The sequence below is a fragment of the Motacilla alba genome, chromosome 10 (genome assembly GCF_015832195.1).
Source record: "Motacilla alba alba isolate MOTALB_02 chromosome 10, Motacilla_alba_V1.0_pri, whole genome shotgun sequence".
Classification (NCBI taxonomy): domain Eukaryota; kingdom Metazoa; phylum Chordata; class Aves; order Passeriformes; family Motacillidae; genus Motacilla; species Motacilla alba.
Window position 1 is genome coordinate 11,424,005 of NC_052025.1, and position 19,252 is coordinate 11,443,256.

The window sequence follows — 19,252 nt, forward strand, 5'->3', positions numbered from 1 at the left end:
ACTTGCCTACCCCTCAGTGTGAAACTGCACACCCAAATGCTTTTCCTGTTTCCTTTTCCTCCCTCTTCCAGTTAAATTTGGAACACAATAGGTTGGTTAAAACTATAAGGAAAACCTCCAGAATGCTGTCTTAACATATGGGGTTTTACCATGCAGCTGTTTATCTTCTGCTAGGAGGGAACTATAAATGTATTTTTAATGCCAGGAGCTGGGCTCAAAATGCCATTAGTTATCTGGTGGGAATAGATTTGAAAATCAGTAAGCAATTAGATCAGTGGGCAAATAGATTTTACTTAATGTTGTAAGTCTCATGGGCCTTTCCAATATCCTGTTAGCATCACCTGTTCTTAACACCCAACCTTTTAAAATTTTTCCCTTATGCAGTGTGGCAATAAAAGGGAAGTTTTTGTTTAACTCATAAATAAAAATTAATAATTTAATTTTAATTAAAAAACCCCCAACTTGCATGGTTTCTCCAAGGAAACCAGAGATGTTCTCAGAACACTAAGCTTTTCTTGGAGAAAATGTCTTCCTGTAGATAACCATCTTGAGAAGGGCCTTAGCTGGGATAACAAAACATGTGGGTTTTGGTCTCATCTTTTGAACTTGCTTGAATTACGTCCTTAGCAGACATCAGTGATGCATTTGTTTATAATTGCTTATTTTTCTTGCTGAATTTAGACCTCAGTGAGCCATCTGTAATGTGTCACATAGATGCCACTATTTAGAAATGGGGGAAATGTAGGAATTATGAATTTTCTTTTTACTATTTCAAATGTTAAGGCCAATCTTTGAGAACACTGAGGAAAAGACCTAATCCTCTTGCCCTGTACTTAGTGTCTCATCATTCCTTGTCTGCCGAAAGCTCACTTTAAATCAGTGATAGTATGAGGGCTCTTGTACTCCAAGCTCTACAAGATTTCAGTTCTTAACAAGATCATTAAGTTGCTGTGCCACAAGTGAGATCTTGTTTTGCAAAATTCAGGCTTTCTACTTCAACTGTACAGCATTCTGCACTTGAGTAACAAGTGAAGTTGCAGGCACTTTGCCTGAGACATCAGTGGGAGGCTTTCTGGAGGAAGACCTGCCCATAGCAAGCAAACTGAGGCTGAATTTTAGTAGGGCTAAGTACCTGGCTATCCTATTTCCTGTTGAGTGGTGTGAATCAGTCCATCTCTTCATCATATAACTGCTAAGGACAGATGGCATTTCAAATGTTGCCTGCAGCTGTTTTCTTAAAAAATGGCTGCATTTGTCTCTCTGGAAAAAAAAAAAAAGGCAGAAATAACAAAGACAATTTTCCTGTTGCTTATAAACTTTGCAAGAGTTGAAGTGATTTCTATTTTTTTACAAGTCACTTTTTATTTTGTGTCACTGAAGATCATTTTATCAGATGTTATGGTCCTTCCCTGTTGGCAGGACTTCCTCTGAACTGCTGTAGAGGCAAACATCAAAACTGGTCCTTAGAGCATGTGCATTGTTTTTCAGAAGAACTGAAGCTGAATGTGGAAACTCATTTTTTAAAAATCAATGAGGCTTTTTGCCAAAATTATTGTCTTTGGGAGGTGTCTCTGAACCTTTTAAGGGGTTGCAGTCTCCACTGCATGGTGCAGTTCTGAGAGTGAAAAGAAGGAGACACGAGTACACCACCAATAAGGAGGACAGAGCTGATTTCTACATGTAGCAGCATTTTGTCTGTGCAGATGAAAATTGACATCATGGTGTAGGAATGTTGACAGTGTTTTGCATTTTGCTAGCTGCACTTACTGGAAAGCATGTGTTTCAAAGGGAGTTTTCAATTTTTATAAGTCTTTGCTTCCATATTAGCCCAGTCTTATTTTGAATGTAGACTTGAGCTATGAATAAAATTTAACTCATGGAGTAAGATTCCTCTGGCACAAAATGTGAATGAATAATGCAAACATTAACTAGTAATGTGCATGTCTGGGTCAGAATAGTGAAAGCCAGCCTTTAGGTTCTACTGTTACCACTCAGTATTGTCTTATTCTGTTCAAGAATGCCTTAATCTGAGAGTAAAGATGCTGAGTTTGGATGATCTTGTCTCAAGGAGAGCTGCACTAAGTGTGGAGGAAGCCTAGCTAGCTGCACAAAACCAACCCTTTGGTTGTGGGAAATTTCCACTAATGTGGTTTCTTAGTTCCAGATGGGTGAAAGAAGTGAGCCTAGAAGTGAAGAAGAAGGACTAGCAGCAATGAAAAAGTGACACTAGCTCTTCATCTGGAGAGTAATCATTCAGATAAAATTGGCAAAATTCAATTAGATTATCTTTCAACAATGGGCTGGCCTCTCTCTTTGACCTTAATAATCCAATTAATTTTCCCAGAGTTATGTGCTGTGTAGAAAGTTGGCAACCCAAGTTTCCCATGTCATCAACTCTATCCAGTCTCCTGAGAAAGAGTTTTTTTAAGTGCAACATCCTTGCACCTGCTAGTTCTTCCCCAGCTCTTCCCAAAGTCAGACTGCTCTGAACACCTTCATGAATTTATTCCATGTTACCAAAGCAGTTTACTGACTTCAATAATGGGATTCTCCCAGCTGATAGGAGACAGATCCAGTTTCATTAACCTGTTCTTGTAATGAAGGACACAATTCTTTTTTCAGTGTCTGGGATAGATGGATTTGAAAGAGTTAGACATCTATATTCTGAGAAGTTACATCTGCATCTTTAGGTGAAATCAAAAGCACTGAGTACCTGTCAAAGAGCCTGCTCCTTTGCCTGCAGAGAAAACCTAGCATGTTTTTTTCATGAGGAGCATGTAACAACCCTAGAAAAATACAACTCTCTGCTTCAGGTGTGCAATATCTCAATTCACTGCTGAAATTTTAAGTTTTGTTCCTATGTATATGCTATATGGAAATACATGCATGTGTAGCCCATGTGATTGCACTATCAAAGACTCAGGCAAACTGAGATTTGTCGTTAGCTGAATTTTAGTCTGAATTAAGTGTTAGAAAGCTGCAGGTTCCTGATGGACTCTTCCCTACATGTAAGTTACAGCGCTGCTGCATAAAACAATGATTTACCCCAGCATTATTTTTAGTTGAGAAATTAGACACAATCAGAGCTTTTTGCACAGCTGAATAAGAATATGGGGTGAGAAAAATGGGGAATGGTGCTTTGTGTTGAAGGGTGATGTATTTTGCTAGGCTGAATACCTGAATACTTGCAGTGGCATGATAGGTATTGTAAAATAGAGGCCTGCTTGCATGATTTTGTGTTGGAATTGACTCTTTTAATAAAGTAGCTTATGGAAAAACAAATCCTGTTCAGAGCTGCATAATTAACACCAGATAGGTCAGAAATAATGTATGGAGCACCTGAGTAGAAATAAAACTTGGATTTCTGGGGACATTCTTGATTCTAGTGGGTCTTGCTTTTAGCAACTCATTACTCTGTGCAGGTATTTGTGTTGAAATTTGTCCAGTTCTCTTCACCGATGCTTGATCTGTTCAGCTTTTAAGATGCTGGTGTAGCTCACCTGTGGCTATTGCTCTTTTTGGACAGCTGCCCTAGCAGTGCAGTTTCTGTGAGCTGCCAGTACCTCTGTACAGAAGGGCTTGTTCCCTTTGGGGTTTGTGAGGGTTGGTGAGGTACTCAGCTCTTCCCCAAGGCTCTGGAGGTGCAGAGGGTCTCAGCGGGCTCAGTCCTGGCTGCTCAGAAAGGCGCTGAGAGCTCCTGGTTTTCAGAGGCATGTAAGCTGAGTTGCAGGGCTCTCACCCAGCTGATATTTTCCTATATCTGGGTAAAGTTTGCTCTACATTTTTTATTTGTCAACTGCAAAAAATTCAAGATTAGTCTTAATATTAGTCTTAATATTTGGCAGAACATTTCCACGTAACCAACTGTATTTCAAATATATCTCAAATGTTCAATTATTAATTGCCATGATACCTACCTATGACTATTATTGTTTATTTCTAGAATCTGATTTCAAGTAGAGCAAGAACTGTACGAGCTTTATTGTTAGGGGTGAAATTTAAACTTTATTGGGATTAAGTATTTAATAGTATAATTTGCTGCACATGTTGCAAATACAAGCTGCTATGAATAGATCCTCTGTAAAAAAAAAAAAAAGCATGTGTGATATGTTATGTATGGACTTAAATCCAATATGCTGTTATCTTTAACTGAAGGAAATTATAAGGAGAGATTTACAGAGGAGGGTTTATTCTATTAACTTTAATTTCTTTAAAACTTTCCTCAACTGAAGTTGAATTTGATTTCTGTATTTTGACTTTGTTTAAAATGTGCTGTACATAACTTCCTCTGTTCCCTGAATATTATTCTGAAAATAGTACAAATTGGCTGTTTTTCATCTACATGAGAGAAAAATATAATTAGTAGCAATAGGTGGATTATTTAAGTGGGGTGCCCTGATTTTCTATTTGTCCACTCACAGTAGACTTGAGGATTTAAGCACAAGGTTTCCTATAATGTTACTAGATTTTTTAAGATGTAAAGAACTGTCAGGGAGACCCTCCCTTTCCTACATGTCTTTGGCCCCCAGCCTCCCAGGAAGTAGCAGTAGAGGACACATTGATTTAGAATAGGTATTGGTTTGGATTCTTATGACTTTTAGGTAATTTGGAATGACTCGGTGTTTGTAAATGGGAGAAATGAAGAGTTCTGGGCTATTTTGAGTTTTAGAGATCATATTAAATCTTCTTGGCCTAAAACTTTTTGAACTGGAGATGTAATCATTGTCCCACACTTTTAAAGTGTGTAGCTGCTTCTTTGAGGGTTTTATGTAAGTAGGTAATCAGGTTGGGTTTTTTTTAAAAAAATTGGTTGTATTTTTTAGTAAAACAATTTGCAGTCAGTACCTTTGTTATTAAAGCTGGAGCAACAAAAAATGTGGGAAATCACTGCTAGCACTACCTTAACTCAAAGAATGAAAAATCATATAGGAAAGGGATAAGTCTCATTCAGTTGTTTTTTGAAGGGTTTTCTGCAAGAGAGTGAAAAATTTTAGACCTTCTGCCATGTGTAGGATTTCCTTCAGCCTTTCCACCAGAAACTATAAAAAGGTTGTATAAAGACACAGAATAATTACAGCCTGAGTCAGGCCAGCAATTTGGCTTTTTTCACTATAATCATGATAAAAGAGCATCTATCTTGGCCAAAAGAACAGGGCTCTGAAATAGAGATGTTCTGGACTGATAAGTCCAAGTACAGCCAATCTTGCAGAGAAATGCACAGGTTAAGATTTATATTTGGATCTTGTTATTTAAAATGGTTGCTGTTTAGGCTTCCTGTAAAAGCATTTTACTGTGTGTAGGGTGCAGAGGAAACCAGGACTGTAAAATGTGCAAATGAAAATAGGAATACTGCCACAGACAACTCCAGCATGGCTTAATAAGAGTGAGACTTATTGTTTTCAATTTGCAAAGCAGTGAAGGAAGGAATGTGAAGAAATGTATAATGATGCAGGATAAGAATAGATCAACTGAATCAGTAAGGTTACAGTATTTCACACCACTGCAAGTTCACCAGATTGTGAAGGTTCCAGCTTCAGTAGCTTCTAGTGCCGTGGTTGTCTTTAGTCTGAGAAGTTATAGATGTATAGGGCAAAAGGAGTCTTCTGAAATTAAATAAAAGGGCAGATGAATTTATTTCCCTCCCTTTGCACAGTCCATTGTTCTTGGATTCTGTCTGTATTTTGAAAAGTCTTAGAATGCTAAAGACAAACATATGAGAATCTGGAACCATGCTAAAGCTTTAGATACTGAGCTGTTAGGGTTGGCCTCCGAGCTCACATTAGCTTGTACTGGCAAACTAAGAGCTGACTGTGGATAAGAAAATTCAGGGGAGGTTATTGCCACAGATCCTTCCAAAAGTGCTCAGGAGTAGCTGAAAAATATTCTGTAGGAATAGTGCCCCTCTGTAAATCTTTAAAATTAAACTATTCTGTCAAGAAATCTGTCTAACCTTAAGTGCAAATGGTAGTGGTAAAAGAGCAGCTGCTAGATATACAAGAGTAGATGATCTTGTACCACTGGTTAGACATGAGGCAAGTACTGTGGACTCCACATCTCCCCTGGCCCTTGCTGGTTTTAAAAGTAGTGAGCAGAGTATCCCATGTTCTACAAGAGGCATGACAGTTTTTCAAAAGACAAGGTCAAGGGGAAAACCCAAGATGACATGTACTCTTTTAGAATTCAGTATGTAAAAGCTGCTTTTGAAAAGTTTTTCCTTAGTAGTCATCCTACTTCTGAGCAAAACAGTGATGTTTTCCACTTGGCTGGAGCAGGAGAGGCTGAGTGAGTGGTCTTTAAAGGATGTCCATGGCACTTAGAGCCGATTACTCATTTTACATGTAAGGTAAATGTGTTAAGAGATTTGATTGTACCAACAGCAACAGTAAGAGTCAGTCCCTCCACAGCCTTCACTGTTCAATCAGGAGGTTTTTCAGTAGCTTAACTACAGTCTGTGCTTTGCATCCAGTTGTGGATCTCTAAGTTTCAGCTGCTGATAGGTTCAGTGAAATGCCAGTAACTTGGTACCTGCTGAAAAGTTATCACTTCCTCCAGTTACCTTCTTCAAACTACTGGTAAAGAGAAGGAAATGACCATTTATCCTACTATGTATCTGCTATGCCATCATAAACTCCAGAGTGACATTCCGGAGTAAAATTATTCTGTTAAATTTCCTGTAGAAAGACAATCATAATTGGAAAGCAGTGCATGACTTATGACATGTCTCAGTTCATCTGTCCTGGGAACTATCCATTGTACATCCACATCTGCTTCTGTACACCCACACAGGATGGGAAGATATTCCTCCACAGGAAGGTCTTCCGTTCCCTCCGAGTGCAGGTGGTATGTATTGGCAAATCCTGTGTTGTGGACCTGGGGGCCAAGTTCCCAGAGCAGTGCACACAGAGAGAAGGAATTCACTCAGCTGCTCGAATGAGAATACAAGATGAGTGAGCAGGAATACAATCACAGGGCCCATCTTTCTGTGTTCCTTCTGTGATAACTCTTCCACTCACTTCTACTTGCTACTTGTTGAGTTTGAAATATTGACCATTAGAAGGCTAAAATTACTGTATAGTGGGATCAGTCACAAGGAAGACACTTGGTGCTTAAAATACTTAAAGAAAATGCAGAGCATTTAATAGGGTATCATACATTTTTAAATTCCAAAATTCTCGACAATGGCTTGCCTTTGAATTACAGATGTTCTAAAGTGCTGTCCATTTTTCATCTTTCATTTGTTCATTGACTGCCTTTCTGTAATCACCTGGATCATTTTAAAATTGCTTAACACAATTTCTTTGCTGGACATGGAAGACGGGTGATAAAGTTGTAGTGTTGAAACTATCCTGATTAGAGCAGGCACCCTGTTCTGAATTAGCAGTTTCTATTTTCATTTTATGTCTGACTTGCTCAGCTGTGTCTTTTAACATTTCAGCTATTCTGCTTCATTCAGAGGATTTATTTCATTCTTTCCAGCAGCAGGGCCTGTGTTTATCTTTTCTCACCTCTGTCAGAGCCCTTTCCCCTTCACTGTATCAGTCCTCCAGCGTTACTGTACACATTGTAGAGAAGAATAAAAATGAGTCATTAAACTAATGACCATTAGTCTTAACAGTTGTCAGTGAACAGATGCCTGCAGTGCCTGTCATGTGAGCTTTTAATTGCTCTGGGGTTTGCTGCTAAAGCAGAGTAATCTTAGTAGTGGCTTATTAGTGAGCCTACATGTGAAATGCTGTCAGTCAGTGCTGTTAAATGAGTTGTGACCAGGAAGAGAATAGTCTTCAGACTAATGGTTTGTCCTCTTACACAGTTGCATTATTTGTTTTTTGTTCTGCTATTGAACCTTTTTCTAGTTAGCATTTAACTTCTAATGCTGCTCAGTGTGTTAGGCTCAGTACAACACACAGTTAAAACTTTGCTCTGCTTGAGATGCTTTCACTGGCAAGAGAGGAAGATGAAATATACTTGAACAACTTGAACAACCACCCCTTCTCCCTTGCAAAAAGCGAGAGGAAGCTGAAAAATGGATGGATCATAAACATCAAGACTGGCATCACTGGACTGAAGGAATAGTTAAGCTGAGATTTAAATGTAGCTAAATTAGAGCTCCTGGAGAAGTGAGTTGCAGTGTTTGAACAGTGGGCCTCAGTCTGGGAAGCCATTTCAGCAGTAGCACATCAGGTGGGAGTGATGATGCTGGAAGTCGCTGTCAATAATGTCAAAGTGGCAGACAAATGGTAAGACAAAAGTAATTTCTTAGGGAAAAACAGTTTACTATGAAGTAGCGTGCTTTGCCTCATGGTTGGTGTAGCAGAATTCCTGACACCAGTAAAGCACAAAAAGCTTAAAACCTTTAGAGTATTTGCAGAAATGTATTCAAGACTTAGAAACTGTGTGCTATGAACAGTTTCTATTGGGAATTTCTTTTTAAAATCGTGCTGAAACAGGTGTGCACACGTGGAGGGTGCTTGGCTGAAAGGCATTCACCTCATGTGCCTTATTAATAGCCTTAAACCAACATTCCTGCAGCAGAACCATGACCATTTAACTGCTTCCTTATTGTGAAAATGTGCCTGACCAACTCAATGTGCAAGGCTGCTCAGTCCATAAACCCTGCAAAGGGACTCATTGCAATGGAGAAAGAAGAGTAGACAAAGAACTGGGTTAATATCTCTAAAATTATCAGAAGTAGTGGAAAACTAACAGTGGAAAAATCACATTTTCCTCACCATATGTTAAATGCATTTGTGTGCTGAGCTGTTGGAAATCCTAAGTGAGCCTGGGAGTGAACATCTGGCTGGGGTATTTCTCTGCAGTCTGGTTTCTTCCAGGTGAGAGAGGATTCCTCAGCTAGAGCTAACAGGGAGGAGAACCACTTTGAATATTCACACTCTTATTCAGGGTGGTCTGTCTTTGTAAGTAGAATTTTGGGGATACACCCCCTCTGCAGCCCCTCTTTAAAGAAATGTTGATAAGATGGTAGCAGGTGCTCCTGGTGCTCTGCTGAGAGAGCTGGATGAAGAGCAGTGTTAGCCCAAGCTCTCCTGTGGCACCCACAGGACTCTTCAGTCATTTAGAAGCTTTTTGATGGTAGATATTGATTATCAGAAGCTTTCTCTCTTCCTGATCTGTCCAAGTTGATTAGTTGCAAGCCCTTTGGCTTCTCCTACTTGTTTTTTGGGCTATTTGATCTTAGAGAAGTGCAAAAGGTGTATTTTCATGCTGAGAAATTATTCCAGTTTTTGGTGGCTGAGAGTTTGCCTGTTTCCAGGTCAATTTCTATTATGAGAATTTGTAGCAATTTAAAGTAGCAGAGCAATTCCATCATTTCATCTACCTGTTTAGTTCATGATAAACACCACACTGTTGCTGATGACAACATTGTATAAACAGCATGCAGTAAAAAAAATACTAATGCTAGAGCAGCCTTTTCTGGGGGCTGAATACTTGCCAATTTGTCCCTGCCACCTGAATCAGAAGCAGACGTACAGAGATTGAGGGCAGGGAGAAAACTCTGCCATGAGCAGTGAAAGGCATGGCAGTGCCCTGCAACATATGACAGTCACTGCTCAGGTTTCCTCTCATGACAAAAGTCTCTGGTTTTAATTGCACCCATGAACAGCTTTAATGCCAAAATCTTCAGCATTTAGCTCTGAAGTGTATAGTGGCTTAGGATTCTTTTTTTTCCCCCCTAAGTACTGTGGTTTTAATACCATTCCATCACCCCACACATTTCCCTTCTTTGTGTTTTCATTATGCAACAGGAATTCTCTTAAAAATCTGGATCGGCCACTACTTCTAGCAGGTGTTTGGCTTCTGAGTGCCAGAGTTTTTTTCTTCACACAGCTTATGGATGAGAATTTCACTGCCCTTAGGCACAATTTCAACTGAAGTATATGAAAAGCGTGTTACTGTGTCAGTTCAAATTATATCACTATTAAAGAAAAAACTCAAAAGGAAATTAAATATAAATAATCATACTAACATAACATAACATTAATAACATTAAGGTTATAATTTAAATTAAAAAGAATTGGGAAAATCTGAGTCAGAAGTCCCAGACTCTCCTGAGAGCAGCCATTGTAAATGAGGATATTGACAACTTTGAGTCACACAGTATGTCTTCATGAATAGTACAATAATACTGGAGTAGGTAAGAATTAAATGTATTTTTTAGTTCTGTATAATATACTGTGTGGGAGCTAAGTATTGTGGGAAGTCTTGCTTCCCTCACCCTTATCCTGTTTTTCTGGTGGTAGCAAACACTCTTTTGCTCTACCTCACAGTGTCCTAGGTGCCATTTTGCTCACATATAAATATACAAATTGCTACCACCTGTATTGGCTTCCTTGGGATGTTGAGACCCGGATGAAGTCGGTCATATGTAGTGGAAGGTATTTTTCCTTAAATCCTGAATCCTGCTGCCATACCAGTGTGGGCATGTCACTGTGGCCAGGTGAAAACAAAGAGGCATTTCACAAGGTCTGTGCAGAATTGTTAACAAAATGGTGCCATGAAGTTTCGCCTGCCCAGAATTTTTGCTTTATGTTAGTTTTTAGGAGGATTTTTGTTAAACTGCAACTTTTGGTTGCCTGGGAGCATTCACACCTTTCTTTTAACATCTCTTCAGCATTATTAGAGTAGTTATCCAGTCTGGATACTGGGAAAGGCAATGAGGAGGAAGGAATTTATTAGAAAAGGGTAATCTTGGTCTTGCAAGCCAATTGGGTGCTGTTTATCTCACTGGGAAAGGATTAGGCTTCTACAGCTGCTTCTTCTCATGAGGCCTTTATTCATCAATATTTTGTGTAATGGAATAATCCTGAGGTCTCTGTTAATGCATAGTGTGTCTTGGCCCTGCATGGCCCACCGTGAAGGTGGCTTCTTCCACCCATAAAGAAATGACCCTCTCTCATTTAGTTTTAGTATCCTTTCTCATTTAGTTTTGTTTTTTCCTTTGCTCCTTAAGCAGTGTGAATCTTCATTCAGTGCATGTGTTGATTTGTTGAGCTTTATAATCCAGCTGCTTCTGACAGCAATCCTACATAGCCTTAAACTATTCTTTTTCCTTGCCTTTTGTGAAGAAATCTGCAGTTCCTCAAAGATTATGCTCCCAGTCTCCTCCAGCTTGTAACTGGGATCTCAGACAAGCAGGGCTGTCAGTTTCCTGCAAAAGGGTGCAGTTGTCAGCAGCTGGTCAGTTTAACAATAAAAATCCCTCACATATGGTGCTTGTGATAAAGGACACTAACAAAATGTCCTGGATTTGGCTGCATGGAGGTAATTTTCCACCTGGTAGATGGTGTACTGCTGTACTATGGATTTAGGATGAGAAGAATGGTGTTTTGGTTGCTGCTGAGCAGTGCTTTCACTAAGTTGAGGACTTTCCATCTTCTTGCACTGTCCTACCAGCCAGGAGGCTGCACAAGAAATTGGGAGGGGGCACAGCCAGGACAGGTGAGTCCAAGTGGCCACTGGGATATCCCATGCTGAAAATAAAACTGAGGAAAATGGGCCAGGGGTGGGTGGCTGATGCTCAGGCACTGACTGGGCATCAGTCAGCAAATACAGAGCAGTTGCACTGGGCATCCCTTGCTTTGTACATTTTTTAATCATCATTATTATTGGTTGGGGTTTTTATTTTTGTTTGTTTTGTCCTGTTAAACTGTCTTTATCTCAGGCCAAGTGTTTTACCTTTTTCCTGATTCTTTCCCCCATCCTGCTGTGAGGGGTCAGTGTGTGGTGTTTAGCTGCCTGTGAGGTTAAACTGCAACATGAAACTTTAAAATAATATTACAGATTATCCCACCTTCTTTGCTAGAATGCTCATAGTACTTTTGTAATGTATTTTTTCTGTGAGGATCATGAGAACCTTTAGAAACTGTCAGTGAATAAAAGGTAGAGTTTCATGAGAATATGCTCCAATAATACTGAATGGACTTTATGACAAGAATTTTACTGATTACTAGGTTACTAAATAAGGAATAAAAAGTTTTTGTCTGGAATAATGGAACATATGGTGAAAGAGGTGATAAAAATATCTTTTTAGGCTTCAGTCACTTATGTCTGTCTTGCAAGATTTTTAAAAGGGGTTTAAGTGAAATACTATTTTCTGTCTCATTTGCAGGTATTCCTTCTTGCACTGTTTCATCACAGAGCAGAGTTGATAAAGGGGATTCAGTCTTAGACAAAAGAGGCTGAAAATATCCCCCAACCACTTCCATGCCCTCAAAGCACAAGCTTTGGGGAACACGCAGGTAGAATCTTCACTCACCAGTGTAGATTGTTTTATCTAGTTGCTATAAAATTGCTTTTCTCTTGGATCTAAGCATAGCTGTGCCCCTTCCCCACTCCCCAAGGCTAAGCTAAAGACTTGGGGAAATAATTGGGTATTGCATGTTTTGAAAGCAGGATCTGATCCACAGTCACTAACTTTCTGACAAGAATTGGAAGTGAATTGCTCGGGGGTTATCTTCTCTGGGTGCTGAATTTCACCCCTTGGCTCTTATTTATACAAAACTAGAGACAATTGAGCCAGCAGTGCTGCTCACAGACCTACAGATGTTATGTTGCAAGGGATGCTGTCCTGCTGCAGCTGGATTTGGGCCCTGGTTCTGTGAGAGGCTCCCTGGGAACTTTGCCACTGATATCACTGGGAGCAGCTTCAGTCTGCTGGTGCTGCTCTTTTTAGAGCAAATTTTAGGCACATCCGATCAATTCTTTGGAAAGCAGGCAGAGTCTGCCTAACACAGAGGTTTAGAAGAAGCTTCACTGGAAGTAGGAAAATTTCAGGGTTCATATTTCTTTTAGAAATATTTCTTTTAGAAATATGAAGAGAAGTCGATATTTAAGCTGGGTTTTGAAAGTAAATGAAGTTTTGGCTAAATACTGCTGCAGCCTTTCAGTGAAATGTTTAATCTTTTAGCCAGACAATAGCAAGAGAAAACATAAGTAATTGTTGATAAATATCCAAAAGCTTAATCACTAGTATAAATTTTAGAGGGTGCAGAAAAAGATTTCAGAATGTGTTGATCTCAGTCTGCAGCCCAAGCTATGCCAAAGAAAATGTATTTACATTTAATCAAGAAAAATGGTGGTAGAAATGTCCTTTTGAAAAGGCTGAAAGACGGGATTTTAATTAAAAAACTAAATGCTCTCCATTGTTCTTCCTGTTTCAGTGTTGGCCTAAAGTCATACAAACTGAGGGCCTAAAGAGAGGTTTAGGCTGAGCACTTTTGCTCTGGTGACGTGATCTTAAACACATTCCAGTCACTGGAATGGCTCTGAGGGCTTGAATGGGTGCGGGATGGTTTGAGCAGCAGAGATGATGTAGGCAGTTGCTTTCTTGCAGCTGTGAAAATGATTATAGTTACAACTTAGGTTCAGTTTTCAGTGATAGACACTTCAAACGATAGCTGAACTATCAGTTTCTAAGTTGTTTGCTGGCAGTATTTTACTGTGTTGGAAAAATGGTGGCTTATCCAAAATATTTAAGAATTGTCTTTTGCTTATCTTTAACTCAGGGGCACATTTTTCCAAGCTTGTTTTATTTCTTTGTGATCAAGCAGGCCTAGAATGAAAGATGAGAGGAAAAATCATTAGATCTGGGCTTAAAGCAGATGCGTCTTAAGTCTGCTTTTAACTAATACAGAATAAACATGGAAGAACAATTCCTGAATCTCCCACTCTAGTTCAGTCCCCAGCAGAGCTTTTGACTCAGTGTTTCAGATTGTCTCAGTTGTGACTGCCCTGATGAAATCTGACAGCCAAGTTTTCTTTCAGGATTCTTCTATGAAGAAGTGCTTGACTTCAGTTCAGCCAAGTCCTCTTTGATTTTTTCTAGGAGAAATGACATTTATACTTTAATTCTGATTTGAAATGCTGGCCTCTTAGTTTAATATTAATAATTAAATAATTGGCCTGGTCTGCAGAAATGCTGAGCCGCTGGCAGCTTCTGTGGAAACTCGGTTCCCTTGCAGGGTCTTTAAATGTTTCAGAGTGCCTAGCATTAGGAAGCTGTTTCTGTAGATCTTGGCCATGACAAAAGCTAATCTGACTCTTACTAGATATTTATTCATCAGGATTGCTTGCTCTGGAGATAGCTGAAATTCTGAGCTGTTAGTGTGACATTGTTTATCTGGAAATACACTTTTTCATGTTGTGATGAAGCTGGACTGCTATTCTCTATCTAACATTTTTGTATTGGAGTCCTTGAAAATCCATTAAACTAAACTGCTACTTAGCTGGTATATTACTTCCCTAGGGCGTAAATCAAATGCTGCAGCAGCTCAGGAGACACATATTTAACTTGAATTAAATGGGAATACACACATTTTGGTATATGATTGGACTTGCTGTGCATATTAATCTGACAAACATGTATTTACAAGTCATTAAGAATGCAGATAGTTTCTTTCATTTTGCTTTTCTCATCTTTTTTTTCCCCCTAAAACAATGATTTTGGAAATGAATGCTGCCCATTTTCCGCTTCCAACAAGAACTAATAAAAGAGCCACAAAACTGTGGAAAGCAAACTGCCTTTACTGTATTTCTCTTTTCTTTACAGAATTTACTTTGGACAGGGTAGGGCAATTGTGCACAACTGTAAAGCTTGTGTTGATTGGACCTTTTATCATTTGTCTGTGTTTCTTTTAAAAAGTAAGATATTGAGGCAATTTCAGGAAGAACATGGTATTTGTCATTTTCAGCATTTGAAATAGATAATTTTTAAGCTTTCCTCTGCATTACATCAGTTTGCTCTCATTATGCTCCCAACTTTAGCAAGGACACAGGCCTAATTAGGGAATGACTGATTTAAGTCTAGGTAATGTTTATATGTATTTAAGTGTACACAATAGGAAGAGTTCTTACTTTTCTCTCTATGTGGTTCTTGGTGCCAAGAAAGTCAAAAATTAAAAATTCCTCTGTATCTGAAATATTGTTTCATTTCTAATTATGTTCAAGTAACTTCTTTGAGATATTACACCTGTTTTCTCATTTTCCTCCACAGCTCAGATTTATTAGAAAGCTCTCTTTCTAAAGCTGCTGCTGTCTACATGTAAATATGGAACAATCACTTTCAAGTCTCCTCGTGGCTGTAATTAAGTAGAATAGTAGCATGCTATTATGAGGTTTGGTTGAGCTTTGTCTTGGCCTTAGTATCAAATTATCTCCAAGAACTGTAGACTAAACCAGATTTTTTAATTTATCTGAAATTACAATAGCAGTTTAAATCCTTGGATGAAATCGTTACTCTCTAACTTGAAAGGAATGACCAATGATTAATATTTATATTTTTCAGTAATGGAAAACTCTACAGTTTAGTGATTTGATAATTTGAAGTAAGCTGGATGAAAATAGCTAACATGAATCCTGGGTATTAGGGAAATAAAGAGCAGTTAAAGCACTTTGCATTGTGTGGTGGTTTCAGAATGTGCCAGAGGGATTCTTTTTGGGTCAAACAAACCAGAAGTTGTGCCCCAGCAGCTCCTCCTGCTCAGTGACTGGGAGAAGCTCAGCTGTGTGTGGGAGCTCAGTCCTTCCCAGCCTTGCTCCTTGCTAATGGCAGCACTGGCTGGGAAGCACTCAGTGACCATTCCTCTGACTCTCAATCATAAAATAAAATCACATCCTCAACTCCAGCAGATTCTAATCCGTGTTCTACAGAGCAAGGAAACAGGGCAGCAGGAGAGACAACATGCAGCTCTTGGTGGAAGGAGATCTAAAAACCAGAGCTTGGATACAGGCAATTCTTTGTGTCTTGTGCAATTGAAAGTGGAAGAGTAATTTGGTCTTTCAGCACTCAGGTGGGGAGTGGTGAGTGAGGAAGCAATCACAGCCTGACATCAAAGCTGGGCTCCAGCATAATAAAGGCTTGAATAAACCCAGTGCCTTTCACACTTGCCCCTTCTGCTGATCAGGATAGTTCTCCTTGATCACATAGCTAGAAAGATGTAGCATGGAAGGCCTTGTTTCTTCAATTTCTGACTAATAAGTTACATGTCCTAATTGACTAGGGAAGATTTTCAAACCCTGATCTGTTTGCAATTTTTATATTTATTTTTTTGTCAGTAGGTAATATATACTTTCCTGCTACATGATATATTAATGTCAGTGAATTTTATGTAGTGATTAGTATTATCTGCTTTGGCTACATTATCACCTTCTACTGTCTTCATATGCTTAAGATCATAAAAGCTGGTTTAAAATGCCTGCTTTAAATCTTAAGTGTACTTGCAGCTTGACACGTTTAATTTAAAGCTATTGAGATTAAACTGGCCATTAAACAGATCTAAAACACTAGCATGAAATGTAATTGTTTTCTGAAACTTGCACTTATAGTCTTTACTTTAAAACATGAATTTATATCAGATTAGCTAAGTCATTCAGAGATGATCTCAAATATATTATAAACCCACAGACTGTTGAAATTTGAATTATGTTTAAGCCAAAGTGCCCATAGAAGTATAAAAGCCTCATAAGGAGCATTGGTGGATTCCTCAGTGGGGAATAAAATGGACTAAGTGGAAACATTCTTATATTGTACTGAGCACAAAATAGAATGAAGTTACACTGGGAACATGCAGCTTATGTGGAGGTGCCTGCATCTAGGTGGTAAAAATGTTTTTCTGTTGCTTTGGTGAGTGGGTACAAAAGAGTTCTTTGAACATTTGAAGATTTGTTGTTTTAAAAATTAATTTTTCAGTTTGGGTTGTTTATCCGATGCAGGTAATTGGTTTCAACATCAGTTTGCCATGACAGCTGATAGTGTGCTCTTAGTGATTTTTTTTTTTGTTTTGTTTTTAATTAATTCCTTGGCTATATTCTTTCTTACTTGACTTATACCAGACAGGTAGCAGTACCTATTGCTGCAGCTGACAATCAGTTTCCACTGTAACCTCCTGTGTAACCTTATAAAATATACACATTTTACACTGAATTTTTCCATGCTTGGAAGCCAGATTTTGCTTGCCTGAATCTTGCAAGCATTCCTCTGCTCCTCAAGTGCCTAGCTGTTCATGAGCTTTTCACAAGAAAATGGAATGTGTGTTAGAAACCCCTAGTTTTTCCTTGTTATGTTTTTCAAATTGCTATTTCAGCTTCAAATATTGGCATGTTTTATATTCAAAGCATAATACTGATTAATGTCCAAAGACTTAATATTTTAAATGTTTGAACTACAAAGACGAGAAATGCAAACAAGTTTATTGCTATGTATCCTACTGACAAATTTGTTTATGAGAGATTAGGCAACAGTGTGATATATGCAATTAGCTAAGAAGTATGGTGGGGTAATTTTGATTCTCTTCTGCCTGTAAATTAGAAAAATCTTCCAAAAAATATTGTTAATAATCACTAGCACTTAACAGGATTCTTTTCCAAAGTATTCTACAAATATAAACTAAACTTAACAATGCACCATTAAGATAGGTCAGCAGGTGTTGTAATTGTTTTCCACCTGGCAAAACTGAGGTAGAAACGACAAGTACTTTAACCCAGGCCACTTGAGGTTTAGAATGCATATCTCTCATCCATTAGCCTTGTGCTGAAATCATAGGATTACATCACTGCCATATTCCCTCACATCGGATCTATCGATAGCCCAGTGAAACCAGTGGGGAAGGATGCCAGATTATGTCAGCCCCTTTCATGTCTGGGTTGTGCTTCTCATGTCAAGGCCTGCATCAGCTGCAGCCAGCTCGGATTCAGCAGGAAGCAGCACTGCAGACCTCTTTTGGTGGCCTTATGGGGAAACTGGTTTTACCAAATGTAGATTTGTTCTCCATATTTTATTACTTAATTATGCATAAATAGGGGCAGTTGGCTAAAGTGTAGAAGGGAGATCTCTGCTGCAATAAGCTTTATAAAAATGTAAGGATAATGCAGTGTGAATATGAATTACTCTTATGTAGGCTTGATGAAAAAATCCTCCTTACAATCTCGTTCAGTCTTGCATGCTGAAATATGACCTTTACCCTAGTCTAGACATGTCCTTTGCAAGCTATTTCTAGTTTATATGAAGACTGCTTGATTTAAACCAAGTATGTTAATCTGATGCTGTCATGACTGATGGGGCTTGCAGTCTGAGATGCTGACAGCTCTCAACAGAGTAAGCAAAGGCCCTGTAAGCTTCTCCAGACCATCCTGCAAATGACATGCCATCTGCTTTTTATGAGATAACTTGTGAGCTTCAGAATGTGAACTTACTGCAAGAGAGAAAGTGCAGTAGGTCTTACCTTCCTTTTCCACCACAAACTGCTTTAAATTATGTTGATTGCTTTAGAAATATCTAGTTAGCTGGCACCTATATTTGGTACAGTTCTAGCCAAGAGTCTAGAAACTGGATGATGGCAACTGCCAGCTTTCAGGTGAAATTGCTGTGTAAATGTCAAAATATACAGTTTAATTACACCCCTATTTATTAAGTTTATTCATTGGTAAATGTCCAGCAGTAACTTGCACATTTCAGGCCTTTTTTTCTTCCCTGAAAGGTTTCAACCTTTTGGATGGGAATGCTCATCTCCTTGCCCTCTCCTCGCTACACAGCTGGACTCAATATTCTGCATTCAAAAGATGATTGCTTATTTTCTCTAGTATACAAACCAGTTGGCTTTTCAGGGCAGTGTTAAATGCAGGAAGAATAAGGGCAGAAGAGTCTGTGAATAAAATTTGCTGCAAATCTGGGTTGCTTGAGACCTCCAGTGCAGGGAGATGCTGTTGGCCCAGCACGGGCTGGGTGTGTTGAGCATGCCTCAGGTGTGCTGTGATGGCTGACCAGGCACAGCTCCTCCAAGCAAAAGCTGTTTCTCTAATCAGGGCCCAGGTGTCAGACAGCCCAGCTGGAGGTACCAGCTATGATTCTGACAGAATTAATTCCTCTGTAGCTTGAAATGAGCCCTTGTTTTCTTTCCCAGCCAGTTCTCAAATGCTCTTCCCCAGTTGTGAATAGCATCCTGAACTAATATGGAGCACTGCCTGTGTTCACTCCAGTCATTCCTATTTCTTCTTTGCAGTAATATCTTCCTGCAAAATAGGAAAATAATTCAGTGTAATGGCTTCCTTTTGGATTAGATGAGCCCTCAAGATATTCTCTAAGATAAGCCCTCAAGATTTTCTAAGCTGAGTTAGTCTATGATTCTGTCTTTGTTTCTTCCTGTAAAAATAAATATTTTGCATTTAACCAAAAGCCTGTTACCTGCAGCAGCTACTTCTGTAGTGAAGTGTATGTAGAAAAAGAAAGTGTAACATTGCT

The 19,252-nt window shown here is 38.9% G+C and overlaps 1 protein-coding gene across 8 annotated transcripts in view; it reads left to right on the top strand.

The window, feature by feature from the left end:
* Nucleotides 1-19,252, top strand: part of ADAMTSL3 (ADAMTS like 3) — a 181,045-nt gene that overhangs the window by 10,746 nt on the left and 151,047 nt on the right. The gene's annotated exons all lie outside the window — the stretch shown is intronic.